The sequence below is a fragment of the Grammomys surdaster genome, unplaced genomic scaffold (assembly GCF_004785775.1).
Source record: "Grammomys surdaster isolate TR1022 unplaced genomic scaffold, NIH_TR_1.0 231, whole genome shotgun sequence".
Classification (NCBI taxonomy): Eukaryota; Metazoa; Chordata; class Mammalia; order Rodentia; family Muridae; genus Grammomys; species Grammomys surdaster.
The window spans coordinates 4,532,004-4,550,585 of NW_021604676.1; the positions used below are offsets into that span (position 1 = coordinate 4,532,004).

At 40.9% G+C, this 18,582-nt stretch overlaps 1 long non-coding RNA gene across 1 annotated transcript; it reads left to right on the plus strand.

The window, feature by feature from the left end:
- Positions 1 to 4,562: 4,562 nt before the first annotated feature.
- On the plus strand, positions 4,563 to 12,464 carry LOC114626257. Its single transcript, XR_003712207.1, has 2 exons — positions 4,563 to 4,674; positions 8,155 to 12,464. It is a non-coding gene; the product is annotated as an uncharacterized LOC114626257 (long non-coding RNA).
- The last annotated feature ends 6,118 nt before the right edge of the window (positions 12,465 to 18,582 follow it).

Here is an 18,582-nt window from a genome sequence, read left to right on the forward strand (position 1 = left end):
GTACTGTATTCTAGCCTCTTTCTAGGTCACATTACCCATTAGCTTAGAAGCAGTGAGGCTTTTGTGATTTTCATACCCCCTTGTTTTTATTAACCCTCTCCCACTCCCACCTTTCCCCCAGTCATCCACTCTCTTTCTCATTTGAATGTTTTTCATCCTAGTATCTTCTCATCCCCACTTTCATATCCCACAGACTGGTGTAACTACAGGTGAGTTGCCCATATTCTAACAAATAACCACATATCCATAATAACCTCATACCTGTAATACCCCCTACCCACATTCTTTAAAGAGACTTAGTGCTTAAAAGGGGGGGCATAACAGAAGGAGGCGAGGGGCTAGCAGCAATAGGACAATAGTGTAGCTATCCTACTGCCTTCTTTCAAATGAGAGGCTAAGCTCAAGGACCATACAAAGCATGTTTAGAAAGACTGAAAGCCTAAAAATCGAGCACGAGGAGCAGAGGATGAAGACAACTCAGTCGTCTCGGTCTTTTGCTGAACGCAGGGTGCTGTCTGGCCTCTAAGTGCCATCCATGCTAAGCTTCTGAAGGTAGGGTTTCGTGGTAGGGGACCTGCCTAGCATGTGTGGGACTCTTGTCTTTCTTACAGGAGGAGGAAAGGGGAAGTGAAAAGAACAAAAGAGAAAAAGTGGGAGGCATGTTGGCTTGAAGCCAAGGTGACTTCTGGGAAAGTGAATTCCTTGACTATCCCCAACAACAGCGGCTCCTAACTTACTTGTAATTCCATCACCTCGTTACATATTTGTCTTTCAGCCTCATGACAACCCTGCACCTGCATCTACATGAAAGGAAGTCACATAGGTTCATTTCTCTACTCAGTGAGTATAAATTAACATGACTTTTATTGCAGGAACTTTATAGAAGACCATGAGACAACTTGCAATGCCTCAGGAACAAAAAATACCTCTTTTTAAAACAAGATTTGTGTGTGTGTGTTGTGTAAGTGTGTGTATGTGTGTTGTATGCTTGTATGTGTATGTATATTGTGTGTGTATGTGTGGGTGTCTGTGTGTGTGTTTTATGCTTATGTGTGTGTGTGAGTGTGTGTGTGTATGTGTATATGTGTGTATGTGTGTGAGTGTATCGTATGCTTGTGTGTAGGTATGCATGTATATGTATGTATATATGTATTTATGTGTGTATGTGTATGTATATGTGTTGTATGTTTGTGTATATGTGTGTGAGTGTGTGTGTATGTGTGTGTATTGTATGCTTGTGTGTGCACTTGCCTGTTAGGGCACCTGTGGAAGCCAGAAGTTGGTGACATTGAGAGTCTTCACTTTATTTGTCTTTTTTAAAAATTTTTTTAAAAAGAAATTCATATAGACAATGTACATATGGTTTTAAATCAAGCTGAAAAGTATGCTTGGAAGCAGTACTGAAATGGTCTTGGGAGAACACTGGAGCAGCTCTGGGCGATGACCCATGTGAGAGGTTTATATGAGGCTTGGCTAGATTTCTGTGAAGTGTATTTAGAAACAAGAGGCCACTTTGTGTCTGCTTAACTTTACTCCGCTCTTTGCAAATGAACGGTGCTGATCCAGATCACATTGAATTGGTCCTCATGGGCAGGACAGACAGACAACGGTAAAAGCCACGGCAAGCCTAACCCTGCCTTCATCCTTCCTGCCATTAGAGTCCAATACATGATAGAGAGGGAGGAGAGGGAGTGTGCCTTGGTGTCTGGAATCACTCATGTGCTGTGAACAGATCTCACAGAGTTCTACTGAATGGAACCGTTACTCAGATCTGAAAAGAGGGCATGCTGTTTAGCTTCTGTGACTAACACCTCAGTACAGCGAAGAGGAAGAACCATTAAACAGCATGAAGAGGAAACAGAAAACAAAGCAAGGCTCCAGCCAGACAAGCATGCTTCATCCTACAGGGCACAAAAGGTTGTAGCCTTAGAGAAAGGCTCTGCCCCATCAAAGGAGAGACTTAGCTTTCATCAGAATTTTCTCTGGCCTAAAGGTCAGTCTGGCGGCCTAGTTTCTGCTCTTAAACAATCAACTAGACCTACCTATGAGAGCAAGCATGCCCTTCACAAACTGTATTTCCAGCTCCTCCCAGTTTCCACCTTATCTGGGTTACTACCTTGGTTTCCACTTCAAGGTGCTAATGAGGCCTGACACTTTTCCCACCTTGGCAATCCTGGGGATTTAGGACCTAGGATCTCAAGCAAGCTAGGCAAGGGCTCTCTCTGCCTGCCACTGAGCCACAGCCCCAGCTAGCACTTGATCTTTAATATGCTAAGTAGAGGAGAAGTTTAAAATCACTCTTCTGATAAATTAGTTAAGAGCTATAATTGCTAACAGAAAGGCACACTTCTATATCTATTTGGCTAGAATTTCTAAACCTAACTAGTTGATTGGTTGTTTCTAGGTCATTTTCTGAAAAGGGAAAAAAACCTTTAGAATATTTTATAATATTGACTTGATAAATAAATAAAATAATTTGATAACAAGTTATAATGAGCAAAAAAGAAAATAAACACTGCATAAAATAGAACTGTAAATGAATCAAATAAAAGAATTTTTCTTTTTTTTTTTAGGTTTTTCGAGACAGGGTTTCTCTGTGTAGTCTTGGCTGTCCTGGAACTCACTCTATAGACCAGGCTGGCCTCGAACTCAGAAATCCACCTGTCTCTGCCTCCTAAGTGCTGGGATTAAAGACGTGCGCCACCACCATCCAGCTAGGGCTGAGAATTATAAGCTGAGGAAATGTTTTAATCAGTAGTAAAGCTATGTAAAGCTATTATGAAACTTTGGACTGATAAAAATTATTTTTTTCCTAAGATACATGTAAAAGTGTAGTAGAATTTTGATGTTGTCAACAAAATATATTAACATGAATATTTGTTTTAGTATACCCATCATAAGGCAAAATACATTTATGCAACAAACGATGTTTCCAATGCTTCTTGGCCAGCTGTGTGTTATTGAGAAAGCATTAAAAACATGCACAAAATCCCGACGAAGCCCTCAGCCGTTTTGAAGTAAGAGGATGGACAACATCCACTAAAGTAGACAGATAAGTACTGTTAGCCCACAACATCCACAGCCCACTTTTAATAAGTACCAGCTTATCCCCAACCACAATTGCACTCCGTTTGAAATGAAACCTCCACACCATCTACATTTTACCCACAGTGTTCAGTGTTGACTCTCTGAGTTAAAACAGAAGTATAACGGCATCACGCCATTTGAAAGGTGGCAATCACTCCTCAGTACCATCAGTTTCTCAATCAGCGTTCAAAGGCTTCAGTCTACCCAAATGAGAGGTGTGCTTTTTCCACTTTTCCCTTTGAAATAATTTCAAATTATTGAAAATTAGTAAAATAAAATGCTAGTAGAAGCTTTGGTACCATTTACCAGTTAACATCTTGCCACATTTCACTTTCTTAGTCTCTGACCTTTTTATACTTCCATGAACATACACAGATATGCACACATGCTTACACGCGTTCGTGCACGTGCGCACACGCTCGTAAACACACACACACACTCACACACACACACACACACACACATATATCTCCTTTCCTTTGAATCATGACAGAGTAAGTTGCAGACATTAAGCCACTTTATACCTAAATACTTCATTGTATGTTTCCTGGTAAGTACATTCTCTAAAAATAATCACATTGCAATTATTGAAATTAGGAGATTTAATTTTTCTATACAGCCAATAGGTTCTATTCAAATGTCTCTGACTTTTCACAGCATACTTTATGGCAGTCAGGAGCCAGTACAAGGTCACATGAGTTGTCTCACCTTGTGGCCAGCTTTGATTTAAGGAGTTCCTCAGTCCAACCCCATCCTCCTCCCTCCTCCCAGATGACAACATCTTTGAAGAGGACTGAGTTACTGCAGCATCCAGGTTCGCTGTCCTCCACCCCTTTAGGAGTTTGCTTTGCCTCAGTAGTGAAAGCCGTGTGATAAAGGTGAGTGATTCCAGCATTCCAGAATGTACTCCTTAATTGTGACCCATTATCATGAGTCTATAGTCACAATATATAGTTAATGTTAAACTTCAAGGCAAACTTTAAAATGGCAGTAGCCGCAGCCACGACGGTGCTTAGACAGCACTTGCTCTGTACACAATGCCATTTGTCCTTCATGGCAGCAGAGAAGGACAGTATGATGACCATCCCCATGTTCCCGCAGAGAAACCGAGGCAAAGAGAACTTGGTGCTACCACATTACTAGACTATGCAGCCTGCAGTCCCACCCCAGCAGTCTGGAACTGGGGAAGCTCTCGGCTCCTTCTCTCCTAGGTAACCTTATCCACTGCTTTATCAGCATCCTGCCTGGTCGGTGTCTTAGTTTGCTTTGTATTGCTGTGACATAACACCAAGACCAGAGCAACTTGGGGTGTAGAGACATAACCTCACCTTACAGTTTATTCATGGAGAGAAGCCAGGAACTGAAGCAGAGGTCATGGAAAGTTATTGCTTACTGGTTTACTCTTTATTTGGAGTTTAACCTGCTTTCTTATACAACCCAGAATGATCTGTTAATTATCAATCATTAATCAAGAAAACACCCCCACAGACTTGCCCACAGATTAATTTGATAGAAGAATTTTCTCAATTGGATATATCTCTTCCCAACTGACCATAGCTTGTGTCAATTTGACAAAAACAAAACACAGTGAGTACCTGGGATTTATGGTGAGATGTCTGTGGTTATGATACTATGATGTATGTGCTCATTCTTCCTCCCTGTTTCCTGACATTCAGCTTCTAAATTCTTTGGGGATCTATGGAGTAACGAGGTCCTTTTGTGTGCCGAGATGGCTGGTGTCTAAGGGCTCTTAGATGTGATTACAGTGAGGAAGGGTGGGTACTGGAAAGACTTAAGTATGATCAGGGAGTTGGAACTTTCGGTTCTAGGCCCCAGCCTCTTCCTTCACGGAAAGGAGAGGCACCACAGGCTAAGCTCTTACAGTGGCAGATTTGATCAACTGGGTCAATAAAAATCTAAAGAGGCCATAGAGATGACTACTTGAACAGGGTCCACTGCTGGGACTAGATGCCCTGAGTTCTGATCCTCAGCACTTACACAAAAAGCCAGGCATAGTAGTGCCCACCTGAACAAGACAGAGGTAGGAGGATGCTCAGACCTCACTGGTCAGCCAGTGTAACCAAACATCGAGTTCTAGGTTCAATAAGCGCCTGCCTTGAAAAATTAAGGGGGAGAGTGATAGAGGAAAATACCTGGGGTTACCTTCGGGCCTCTGTGGGCTTGCACATGCGCACGCACGCGCGCACACACACACAAATGCACATATAGGCACACAGGCACTGTTTGAAAAGCTTCCATGCAGCTAAATATATGAAGGCACAGAGAGCACAGAGAAGCTCTGTCTCTTTTCCCATATACCCTGTTTTATGTATCACATTCATCTGAGTCTTTGTCTGTGTTCTTTACAATAAACCAGTAAGCATAAGCTCTATGAGCCATGCTAGTAAATTAATCAAGTCCATGTAGGTGGTGATTGGATCCTGGTCTATAGCTAATGGTAGAAAGATGTATAATACCCTACTGTGTTCATTGGTATCTCAAATGGACCAGTCTCAAAAGGCACTTTACTTAAAAGAGACAACCTCTAGCTAGATAGTGTCAGAATTGCATAAAGATTATAGTTTCCCATAGGAAACGCTGTGAATTTTGGCAGATAGGAGTGGGTGTTCTATGTTGGCTGTAGAAACTTGGGTTCTGTTTTTCTTATTTTAAGTAGAGGTATAATGCCTTATTTAACTTCATAGACCTCATAAGCTATATCTGAGCTAAGTAGGGAAGGAAAACCCAGAGGAACAAGTTATCAACAGACAATAGTTCCCTGAAAGCAGGAAATGGCAAGGCCCATAATCATGTTTAAACAAATTAAATATTTACTCAGCTGACGGAAGTAAATATTTCATTTTTAATCATAAGTCACTTCAATCAATACTAAGCTACTATCCACCATTGGAGGGAAATTATGTGTTTGGGTGTGGGGGGAATCCATGAAAAAAGAGTCTTTGGGAACAAATAAAAAGTTTACATAAATCCTGAGAGGACTATTGAAGTCGGGAAAGTATAAGAAGAGGCGTGTTTCTTTGGTAGTGTAAGCTTTTGAGTGGGTTTGGAAAGCCGAGGAGCTATGTGGCATTAGGAGTGTCGTGATTGGAGTGAAAGTGCAGTCGTGAGGGACCCTCAGGCACAGGGTCTGCAGAGAGAGAGAGGAGCTGCCAGTTCATTGTAAAGAATACTTCAGCAAAAGCAAAGACATCAGCGTCACCCTCTATCTCAGAGCAAGCGATTAAGAACAACCACACTGGTTTTTGTTGTTGTTGTTGTTGTTTCCATTCGTACCCATCGCCAACTACCTGTTAGGAAAACATTGTCAGTCCAGGGAACGTATCTGTTCTGGCACTGTGTGTGTGTCGGGTGGTCCTCCGCATCGCTCTAAAAGCAAAGGGAGCCAGCAGAACGGCAGGAGCAACCGTTTCCTTCCAACAGGAATGTGCTCCTGGTTTCCACTAAGCGGTTAAGCTCTTGCTGACTCACTGTGACTACTCTAAGCTGCACCGGGCTAAAGCTCAGAAACTCGAGATAAAGAGACAAAGCCTAACATCGGCTCCTGAAAGGCGGGCTATGTGGCTCAGTCATACCTGGCTGTATCCTTAGTCATAGTGCTGAGGGTGCATGATGAGGGCCTACAAATGAACTCCGTGCTCTATGAGCAAGATCATTGAAGGGCGATTGTTAATATCCCAAACACCATAAATTATCCACACCCCCAGCACTGGTTTGATGTAGTGCATACATACATATTCTTACAGGAAAACTTTTAAAAGCTGGACTTGATGGGGCAAACCTGTAATCCCAGCTACCCAGGAGATGGATGCAGGAAGACCTGCTTGGTTAGGACTAACCTCAAGGCCAGCCTTTGGCAACTTAATGAGGTCCTAAATCAAAAGAGCTCAGGATGTAGTTCAGGGACAGAGAACTTGCCTAGCATGTGTTAGGTCCCAGGTTCAATTCCCAGTGCCATAAGCAAAACAAAACAAAAATTCTTAAAAAAAAAAAAGAAAGAAAGAAAGAAAGAAAGAAAGAAAGAAAGAAAGAAAGAAAGAAAGAAAGAAAAAGAAAACAAAGAGGGGAAAAAACAGCTGAAACTTGACAGGACTCACAGATGTCACTACTTAGCTACTTTAATTGCCTTTCTCATTATTCAGATGGTATAAAGATAAAGGAAATCCTTCTCCCTTTGACCTCGGAATGTTGACCGACATGAACTGACAACACATAGGCGATCAGGAGAAATGATACAGCAGTTTGCTAATGTGCTTGGGAGCGGTCGTGGGAGTGTGCCTCCACTGAGCCAATGACGTTCAGATGCTAGTGTGACTCCTCGCTGTCTCAGGAAGGCTCAGGGGTGTGATTCTCACTAACCCAGTGACGCTTGGATGGCTGTATACTCTTCTTCATACAGGAATAAAAATCTGGTGGAAATAGAGGCAATTTAGAGGGATAGTAAATGATTCTCAAGAAACTGGGTAGGCTTGGAGACAGAGATGAGATTATAAAGCGACTCTCTGGAATCTGAATGAGCCAGAAAGAGAGATGTTATCTTGGGACAGAGTCCACCCCTGTGTGGATGCACTTTGATAGACTATGAGCTTCCTTCATGAGAATGGATGGCAGTTGTGATCTTTTGTGGGTCTGGTCTTAATGCAGACTAAGTCCTTCCCTGTCCCTGTGGGAGAGCTGAGATAAAGAGGATGGGACTCAAGGGATCCTCTCTAAGACCACTCCTCCAACTTAGCATTCCAAAATGTACACTTTAGGGTACAAGTTTGTGAATCCCAACAATAGAAACATGAAGAAAGCATAGCATCCATAGCCCACGTGCTGACATGGAGTTGGAGGGCTTCTGTGAACATTCCATTACTCTGTAATTCAAGACAGAGTATTTCTCTTCTCCTCTAGGCAAGTTCTCTCATGCCCCTTGCCAGTCACGGTCTCCCCGTGAACGTTCTGAGTCTCATAAAACGATACCCCTCAACGTATAATTCTTTGACATGTTCATAAACAGTCTCAAGGCCAGGGTCTTTCTAACCTCTTGTTTCTTCTCTATCATAGGAAAGGGCTTCCTCAAATGCCCTCATGTGGAAGCTGCTTATGAAAAAACTGCAATGTCTTAAGACCTTTTCCTAGGAATTACATCAATTAACAGAAAGATTATCTTAAAAGGAACTAAATCATGCCTGAGCAGATTAATCTTTCAGTTTCGTGGCCTATTCAGCTCCAAACAGTGCTGATTATCTTCAAGATTACAGTCTCAACATATGAAATCGGGGAAGGACACGGAAAATATGTAACCTTTTATAACAGTCTGGTTCACACAGTTACTTTCCGCCTCTACGTCACTGCCTTGCTTTTCTATATTAGGCAGTTTTATACTCTGGTTTCCCAGATGATGAAATAGTGATCCAGAAAAGTTCTAACTCATCCAAGGCATCTTCATTGCTGACTCTAATAGATAAAGAAACAAACAAAGAACAACAACAACAACAACAACAACACACTATCCACAGGACCAGACAAAGTGAGCTAGCCGTCACATTATTTGGACACACAGAATATTATTTTTATATGCAAATCATAATCTCCATTTTCCTCTGTTCTTTTGTAAGGACACATTGTAAAAAATAGTTAACTTTTTTTTTGTTAAGTTTACTATAAAACAAATTATCACTAAATGATGGCCCTGGTATTAGTACTGAAAATGCCCAGCACAAAACCTGCTGTAACCTAGACAAAGTACCCCAGACCCACTGGCTACTCCCCTCATCAGTGGTTGTCATGGAGATAAAAAGGCTGGACCCAGTGTTCTGACTATAGCGAGTGAAGTGGTATAAGGTTGCAACACTGTCAACAAATTCAATTTTTTAATCAATGCAAATTAACACTGGGTTATATAGACTGTGTCTTAGGGCTCTACCTGTGGACACTAGCTGGGGAAATCTGCTCTAGTTCATGCTGTTCAAGAGGAAAGAACCTTGTGAACTAGAATCATGGACAGATCTCAGAATGAGACACAGCTTCATCCTAGGGGCCAGGAATCTTTCTAAGCATGTGTTAAGCAAAGGACTTGATCTTGCACGTCTTGGCTTTCTCATCTATAAAATAAAGATAGCATCATACTGGAAGCAGAACGAGAGGCTGTGGAAAGTTGTCGGGACATGAGGAAAGCAAAAGGAGCCCCTCATACTGAGTCTCTGACTCTATGGATTTGCCTGTTCTTACCTCTTCTGTTATTTGTAAAAATGTGTGTGTGACCACTGTGTCTGGATTCTTTTATTTACATAAGGTTTTCATGGCTTATTCATGCTATAGTATGTGTTGGAGGTTATTATTGAGTAAATGACATTCTGTTCATTGATAGAAATATGAGTTGTATAAATTTTGGGGCTTACATTTTCAGTCCTTATGAATACATACCTAGAAGCAAAATTGTCCTATATTCTGTGTTCTGTAATAGCTAGGTTACCGTAGGTTAGTCAGGGTGAGTTATTATTGAGAGAGAAACAAAAAATGAGTAATGTATATAAAATATGGTCACAAAATAAACACTCAAGCAGTGTTATTAGATATAAAATCTTACATATATAATAAATACTCAAGAAGTGTGTTATTAGCTGCCACATTTATTGCATTGATCTTACATGAAATGAATTGAAATATAGACACATTCAAAAGAATAAATCAGATTCTCCTGATATGAGCACCTACCTTCAAAACATATATAATGGACAAATAGCAGTGGAGATATATATATATTTTCAAGCTCCAAAAGAAGACATTAGAATCATCTGGAGTCAAACCATGGAAGACAATAAAAATTGACACTGTAGATGTCATGAGGTGACAGGCCAGAGTAAATTCACAGGGCCTAGGAGACAGATATCACGAGATAGGTTCTAAAGTTCCTGGCAGCAAGAAGCTAGGAGGGTTTGTCTCAGCAGAAACTCTCCTGCCCCACCCCCCAGCTGCTGACTGGCATGAAGCAGTGACTTATCCTGGGGCAGAGGAGACAGAGCCTCCAGAGCACAGAGCTGGCAGCTGAATTAGTGCACTGATGTCACTCTTCGGCCTCCTAATCTGTCTCTCCATGTTATGAAACCCTCAAGACAGGGGACAAAGGTAGTATTTATACAGGAACAAGTGAACAGCATGAAAGCCCAGCTACTCAGCCAAAACCAACTCACAACGAATTTTCTAGAATCTGAAACCCAATGAGCACACAGTTATGAGGAGCCCCAGAGATGTGTCCCCAAGAAAAAAACAAAAAAGACCAAGAGGCAAGCCACGAAGCACACAGGTAACAGAGGTCACAGGAGGTGAAACAACACACAGTGGAAAGAGGGTTGTATCAAATTCAAAGGCTGGAAGAAAGCAAGGGGTTCACGGCAGTATGCAAACATTTTGATAAAAAGAATAAGCAAACTTGAAATGGGGCTGATTGACCGGAACTGACCTGAGCTGAACAATTTATTACCAAGCTTTGCTTTCCATACAGTCAGAGAAAAAAATGCCATAAGTAAATACAAACTCTCCAGCAGTAATTTTGAATTATTTTTAAACAATCATGCTAACCAGGTGAGCATGTGTTCATGGCAAGGAGAGGAACACAAGCACAGCAGATGAAAGCAGCGTTGGTAATGTAACGCTTGTGAACTAAAGGGAACCTTGGAAATCCGAGCATGTCAGACACACTTCTACATACAAGGAGCAATGCGTCCATTACCGATCTATACTAAACGCTCAGGTGTGATGCCGAGCATGTCAGACACACTTCTACATACAAGGAGCAATGCGTCCATTACCGATCTATACTAAACGCTCGGGTGTGATGTAAAGATGGTAAGCTGACACAAAAATAAGAGGGATAAAGGTTCTAACTTAGAAGAGTATTCAGGAATGTGTTTAGCTACAAATACCAGACACTCTAAGCCCAAAACTTAAAGTGAAAGTTCTCTCCATGTGTTAAGAATAAAAAATCAAGGGCTATCTCCAAAGCTTATGGATTTCAACAGGCCACTTCTGGTTTTTGCATCCACTGTCATCAGAATGAGGCTTAGAATAAGGTGAATGTTCATGCTTTCTCTTCTTTGTGCAAGGTAGCTACTTCTCTTTGGCATTCAATCTGTATTCCTGCTAAGGAGAAAAGGGGAGATAAAGCAGGGAAGCGTTAGAAAAGCACATGTCCACTGTCTCAAGGAACAATATGGGGTCACATGATCTTTAGTTGCACAATGATCCTATAAAGTAAATGGTTTTTTTAGTTTGACACTCTGGATAAAATTAGGTTCTTTTACAAAGAAAAGGGTGCTAAGAGTTGACAGGGGTGAGGCTGGTTACAAAGCTCAGAGGCAGAACATTGGCTATGGCGCTCGAGGTCCAGGACCCAATTCCTGGCAGAACCTCAGCCTTGTATGATATTCTGGCTACATCAATTGTTAAATATTACAGAAGTTATAGAACAGCCATATGAGTAGGTCTGAGCTTTAAATGAGCACTGAGTTCTGCAAAGCCCTTACTACCTGCAGATAAAACATGAACTAAACATGACTAATTTTCTACTCACTTCAGACAGGTCCCCTTTTCTTCATCTATAATTTCAAGATTTTGTAAAATCTTGTGACCAATTTTATGACACACACTTGATTGTGACTTAAGGACAGTTGCTTAAATGTACATTATAGATTCTATCTAATAATTATGTTTATGTGTTATTGTACATTATATAAACATATAATGTAAATGTTTATACGTTACAGAAATACTGATGTCTAATTAAAGGTAATGTCCCATAGTCTACTTAGAATATTATAGAGTAAAGAATACCTTCTAAATTTGTAAATTTCTGAGTCCTAAATACTCCAAGCCTTATTATTTGAATGGAGTTTTGTTTTGTTTTTTGTTTTGTTTGGTTTTGTTTTGTTTTGTTTTAATGAACTTACAAAGATGACCTCAGTGTAAATAGAGTGCAGCAGAAATCTTAGGGTAACCATGACAACTTTGAATTAGGACAAGAAAAATTAAAACAGCAAGTCTTGAAGTTTTGATTACCGGGAATAAGATTAATGACTGTTTACGATGATAGAAGTCCACATTTGAGTGACTTAAGCCATTTACGTAGGTCAGTCCCTCTGAATGAAAACATCAGGACATTGAGGATATGCACGAGCAAGTCTCCACTCCCGCAAGAAGTGTGATGAAGATCATACCTCATCTCCTGTGAGGACTTGGGTTACTTGTGGTATGTCAGCCAAAAAGGTGTTTATCTTTTGTCTTTTTAATATTCACATTACTTATGCAAGCACCATTGTATGTAAACATTATATAAGATGATTTTAAGGTTCAAAAATAAAATAAGCTAAACCTAATTTCAGCTTTTGTTGTTGTTGTTTTTAATCTTTCTATGTTAGAGCTGAGTGCCAGGGATGCAGGTGATTAAGCCAAAGCATGACATCAATGTGCCTCACATTTAATGTGCATAAGAAGAATGGCAAGGGATGAGGGCCTGTTATTTAAAAACAAGTATTCAGGACTGTGAGATGGCTCAACAGGTGACGGCAATTGCCACCAAGCCTGATGACCTGAGTTTATCCCCTTAGACAAGATACAAGGAGAGACTTCCTCAAGCTACCCTCTGACCTCCACATGTCTGTCGTGGCATGGGCACACTCATACATAAACATACATGGACACACAATAAATAAATTTTAAAATGTAATAAAACACATGAATTCTGATCTAGTTCTCTCATGTTGAAGTCAAAGTTTCTTTTGCCTGTCTCCCACACTTTCAGGTGATTTTGGTGCTGACTGACTGAGCTTGAACCTCAAAAGCCTAAGATGTCTTGAATCCTACATTTTCATAATCCTCTATTTAAAAAAATTCATGTAAAATAACTGTGAGACAGACTATAGAAGCAGAATAATGGTTTTCTCCTGTTAGTCACATATAACTGTGAAGTAGATTGTAGAACAGAATGATTGATGGCTGGCTATGGTTAGTCACTTATGTCCTAGAACATACATGAAGTCCAAGGAGAATGTCATGTGCTTTAGAAATCCAGCCAGTCTGCCAAGATGATGATGAATGGACATAATTGAGACAGGAAAATGAAAAGCTTCAGTTCTGACATGCCCTTTGAATGCACAGGACATATGCCAAGTTTTTACTAAAAGGTAGTTTACGCCCAAGCTTGAGAAAACTTGTATTCTTGTGTCTTAAACCCTCTGCCCCTAGTGCAATTGGGTAATACTGGAATGTTTAGTTAATATCTTGAGTCTGTTTCCTGCAAGGAAACCACATTTTAACCAGGCAAACAAACACAATTTAGGTTAGATAATAAGCCATAAGAAGCAGAGCAAATTGAAGACCACTGTGATGATAAAGAACAAAGGGGGGTTTGGGGCGGCCATCAGCTTCTACAAGACTGTCACATGAGATGCAATCTCTCAGAATCTTTACCCCAGGTCTTACACATAACAAAAGTAATTTTTTCTAAGAATTCTAAAGCTTACTCGCTCTACCAGCAGAAATAGAGAAATGCTGACTGGTTTAAGTGAACATCCCCATGAGTTAGGATGGTATACACTTGTTTATCCACAGTGGTAGCAAACAACTGAATACTTTCTTTCTTGTTAACACCTTCCCTGCCCCTGTGCAGCCAGCCAGTCCCCTCTGTGTTCCTTGTGCAGCTAGGCAACTGGGGATCTGTTTTCAGTCTATAGCTTTTCCCATTTTAGAGTGGACTCAATGGAAATCACATGGATTTGGTCTAGTCTTCATCTAACATGACTTTCGAGATCCACCAGTGCTGGCACATGCATCCCCTTGTACTTCCATACTAAGCCAAACTGAGCGGGAGGCAAAAGAAAATCTTACCCTTGTATGCATGGTTTAGTGTGCTCGGTAAGCATAAAACCAAAGTAGTAGAATAACAGGAAATACTGAAAATCTGAATATTAGGTATGTTAATTGACATATGGCACTGTTTATTTTAAAGATTTGTTTAGCATTTAAACATATTTAATGGACCATAAACCATGATGCTCATCGAGGAACTACTTTCTGGATTTCTTGACTTGCCCACCTGTCTCAATAATTTCTAGCCATAAAAGCAATGAAGGAATTTTAATGTACATATCTTGTACACAAAACTAAAAATATCTATTATATGTCTATTCACAGAAGAAGTGTTTCCCACACTACATTAAGATTATGAGTCCTGCACAAATTCAACATGATCATTGGTCCGGGGAAATAGTAGATGCATGCCCATGAATATGGCAGCCGTACAGGCTCCACTATCAAATTCTTGCTGGAAAACACCGAGGAAAATAAACTTTTATAATATCATTCTATATATTTATTTTAAACAATGTGGTTAAACAATAGATTAAATTTATTGTTGCCTGATTTTTGAAGCCTCTTCCTTGTCCCTTCCTCAATACTGTGTGAGGAAAAGTTCAGCGTCATATTTTAGAGATAATCCCAAGAAGTACAGGCATCTTAGTCAGGGCTACTAGTGCTGTGATGAAACACCACGACCAAAGATGCTCGGGGAGAAAAAGGTTTATTCAACTCATACTTCCTCATGGCAGTTCAACTCCAAAGGAAGTCAGGCAGGGCAGCAATCAAGCAGGGCAGAAACCTGAAGGCAGCAGCTGATGCAGAGGCCATGGAGGAACACTGCGTCCCATTTGACTCTCACGCCTTGTCCAACTCTTGGTTGTTTCCTGTCACCATCCTCTGCCCCAGTCATTCTCCTTCTGTAGTTGGCATCCTTACTAATTTCTGACCTTTCCAGTGCCTCTCCCTCTGTGGGAGAGCCCTGACTATCTTTGCAATGTTCTTTCCTCAGAAAGCTACCTGTATGGATCCTTGCCCAAATCTCTCCTCAAGGAAGACAACCTACGTAATCATTCTAAATTTAATATCCTACCATTTAATATATGTAATCATTTAGTAACATATTTAATCATTTAATGTGGTTCCTTAACTATGTGGCCAGCCTCACTCCGATGATCTTCTGCTCTGGTTTTCCCTCTTTTTGCTTATCTCTTTCTGGTACCCTGTGCAGTGACTTGTTTGCTGTAGCTCACATCTTCCTTGCAGTCATTCAGAATCCATAAGGAAATTGTATCTGTGTGTCCCACCAACTACATCAGATCATACATCATGCAGATGCATGTGGTACATGCATAAGAAGCATCTTGGATCCAGATATGGTGATTGCACACATGAAAGTCCAGCACACAAAAGACTAAGGCAGAGGACTCGCAATTTGCCTTCATAGCATGCTGTTCCTTGAAAACTAAGAGGCTTGAGATATAGATATATACGCCCATATCACTTCTGCATCATTTTTATGTTTCCTTGCCCTTTTGTCTAGAAATCAGAAGCCTGTGGAAGTGGTGTTTTCTTCTTAATTCACTTCTAAATAGTAGTCCTGCTGTTTGCTTGTGAAACAGACAGTAGCGGATGATGTAATATGAACAGACTCTGTTTTGGGCACAGTAGACACTGGGATGCAGGTTTGGGTTGAATTTGTCAAACAGAAGATAGGATCTGCTCTACAGTCAGCACTAGGTCTAGACGCTGCCCTGACACTGTCAACACTGCCTCCACAGACTCACACTGTCGGAAAACATTTGCTCTTCTTCCAACAGTCAAGGTCAGGAGATAAGATCCAAATTAGAAAGCAGAAATTGGTTCCTCTGTCAAACATGGGAAAAGAAAGAACCACAAGCCAAAGAACTGCTTCTAGTGTGGAATTGCTCTTGTAAAAAGAAAATTGGGGATATGATTAAACAATCCTAATACGTAATCCTGCCAGGGAAATCTAAAACACACAGTATAGGACACACCTCAGAGTAGGCCCAGTGGTCAGCTAAGAAGCTGGGGACTCTTGTCTACAATCTGTGCATCCACTATTGGTTCAGAGCTGTTTGTGAGAACATAAACGTAAATTCATGGTGAAATCTTTATTATTTGGATATATCTTCACTGGTACTATAAGGGCTGATTTAAATGAACAGATAATTTCATTTAACTTAGCCAATCTATAAGCAGTCTCATTTCCTAAAACCTAAAGTGATAAGCAATTAAAACTATAAAGAACATATATAGCATGGAGTAGAGAAAATACAAAGTACAGAAAAGTCCTCAGAGAAACTCAGCTTCAGTCCTTACCACTGATACAGGGAGAACAGAGGCTGACTCCACCCCCACACACCAACATTACACTGTTAAAATGTGGGCAGAGCACACCGACAACAAGAGAGATGCTACCAGGCTTTGTTCTTCAAACCAGAAAGTCCAGCACCACATGGTTCATTCCTTCACTTACTCATTTGTCCATCTGTCCATCCCCTTGGTGCCCACCAAAAGGCAGGAAAATGAGTATCACCCAGAGGATAAGAGAAGAATCAGCTCCTGGTGCAGACAAGTCCCAGAAGGCTAGGAGAGTTAGTCAGAGTAAATGTCGCTAAGATGTACAGGGTGAGGAGCAAATGTTCTCTGTTCTTACTCATTCATGAAAACTGAAGTTGATGGCATCGAAGTATGAATGAGGTAGATTACAGAAGTCACTAGAGGCTACAAAAGAACAAACATAGCAGAAGGTGGATAATGGATACCCACACTGGGACGTGGGGTATAGTTCTAATGTATGTAGCACAATAGGAGAACCACATTTTACAAATATTTTACAAACTAGAGAAGTGTAGGAGGAGCTAAGGTGGGAGGAGGAAGAAGAGGAAGAAGAAGAGGAAGAGGAGGAGCTAGGGAGAACAGAGATGTAGGAGCAATGGAGAGCCATGCAGGTATGGAGAACAGTCCTGGGTAACAACTTATATTTAGGTTAGCTAATTGGGAAACACCTCTAATTGTATGGACATATTGTTATTGAATGTTACCAAATATATAAAGCCTTTGATTAATATTTAAGCTTTAGAGTCTCATTTTCTACCAGGCCTGTATGGATGGTGGGATGGTCTGGGCACGGCCCAGCCTTGTGGAGACAGCGTGGAAGATTAGCAGAGCCATCTCCCATGCTGGTCTTGTGGGTGGCAGGGCCGGTGTCTCTGGCCACCTGAGCTGGCGGCTTGAGCTGGTGGCCTGAGCCGAGCAGTGACAAAAATACCCCGCCTGCTTGTGGCCACAGGCCTTGCCTAGTCAGGAATATGGCGGCCCCTTATCGCAAGACAGACCAGGTGCCACCAGTTTAAATATCGCCCACTACAGAGAAGACTTTGAAATATAAAGGAAGTGTCTAGAGTTTATACTACATGTCCTTTAAAAACTAATTAAAGGCTGGAAAAATGAATGAGAAATTAAAAACACTGCTCAAGCTTGAGGACTGGAATTCAGATCCCAAGACCTACATAACAAGCAAGAGTATGGCTCTATGCACAGCTACAACCCCAGCACCAAGAAAGGCCGAGATAGGATTTCTGGGGCTTGCTGGCTGCTACCTTTGCTGGAATACACAAATCCCATGTTCAGTGAAAGGCCCTGCTTCAGAGGAATAATGTGGGAAGTAATGGAGAAGGTGCCTTAAACACCCTCTGGTATCTTTTGTCACGGGTATGCATACCTGCACACATGTGCACATACATGCTTTACACACAAACACACACAATCACATGCACACACATGCACACACACACATGAATAAAATGCAATGGAGGCTGAGAATTATTAACTTGCTTTAAAGGTCAAATTGCATGGAGTGAGCACATCAAACAACATTTCTGTGACACAGGAACATTTTTTGAATTTAGCACCTTTATATTTCTATATGTATTTTAATCAAATTAATTTCTTTTTCACTGGCTTGATAGAATAAAAAACATTTAGTCTTTTTTCTCCCTTGTTTTAATTTCTTCAGTCCCCTCCAGGTCTTCGTCCTCGGGTCTGAATTGCAGCAAAACTGAACAAGAGAACTTTTGTCTAGATGTTTATTTAACATTGCCACCAGAAAGTATGTAATTTATTTACCTATTTATTTTTGTTTTTTTGGGACAGGGTTCTACTATACAGCCCAAGCTGCCTTCATATTTTCTACTCTGCCTTCACCGCTCGTTTGCTGGGATTAAATATCACCATTTGCTGGGATTATAGACAGACATGATGATCAAGCCCAGCCCAGGAATAGTTTAACCTTTTTAATCTTACTTACTCTAGACAAACTAACAATAATCCTCATAAGGCTGCAAGATTCTGGAAATTGGTGACATATTAAACTATGACTCGGTGTGACCCTGACTCTAGGGGAAATCACACATGAGAGGGATCAATGTGACACAGAAAGAAAAATTTAATTGAAAAAAATCTCAAAGATGCAATGAAGCTGATGGCTTGTCCTTGAACTAGTTAATGTGGGAACTGTACTGGGAACTTCTCTGCCACAGAATCTGGAATCAGCTAAGAAACATGCTTCAGCCCAGACTTCCTCATGGCTAAGGATGTAGTTCTGTGGTAGAATGC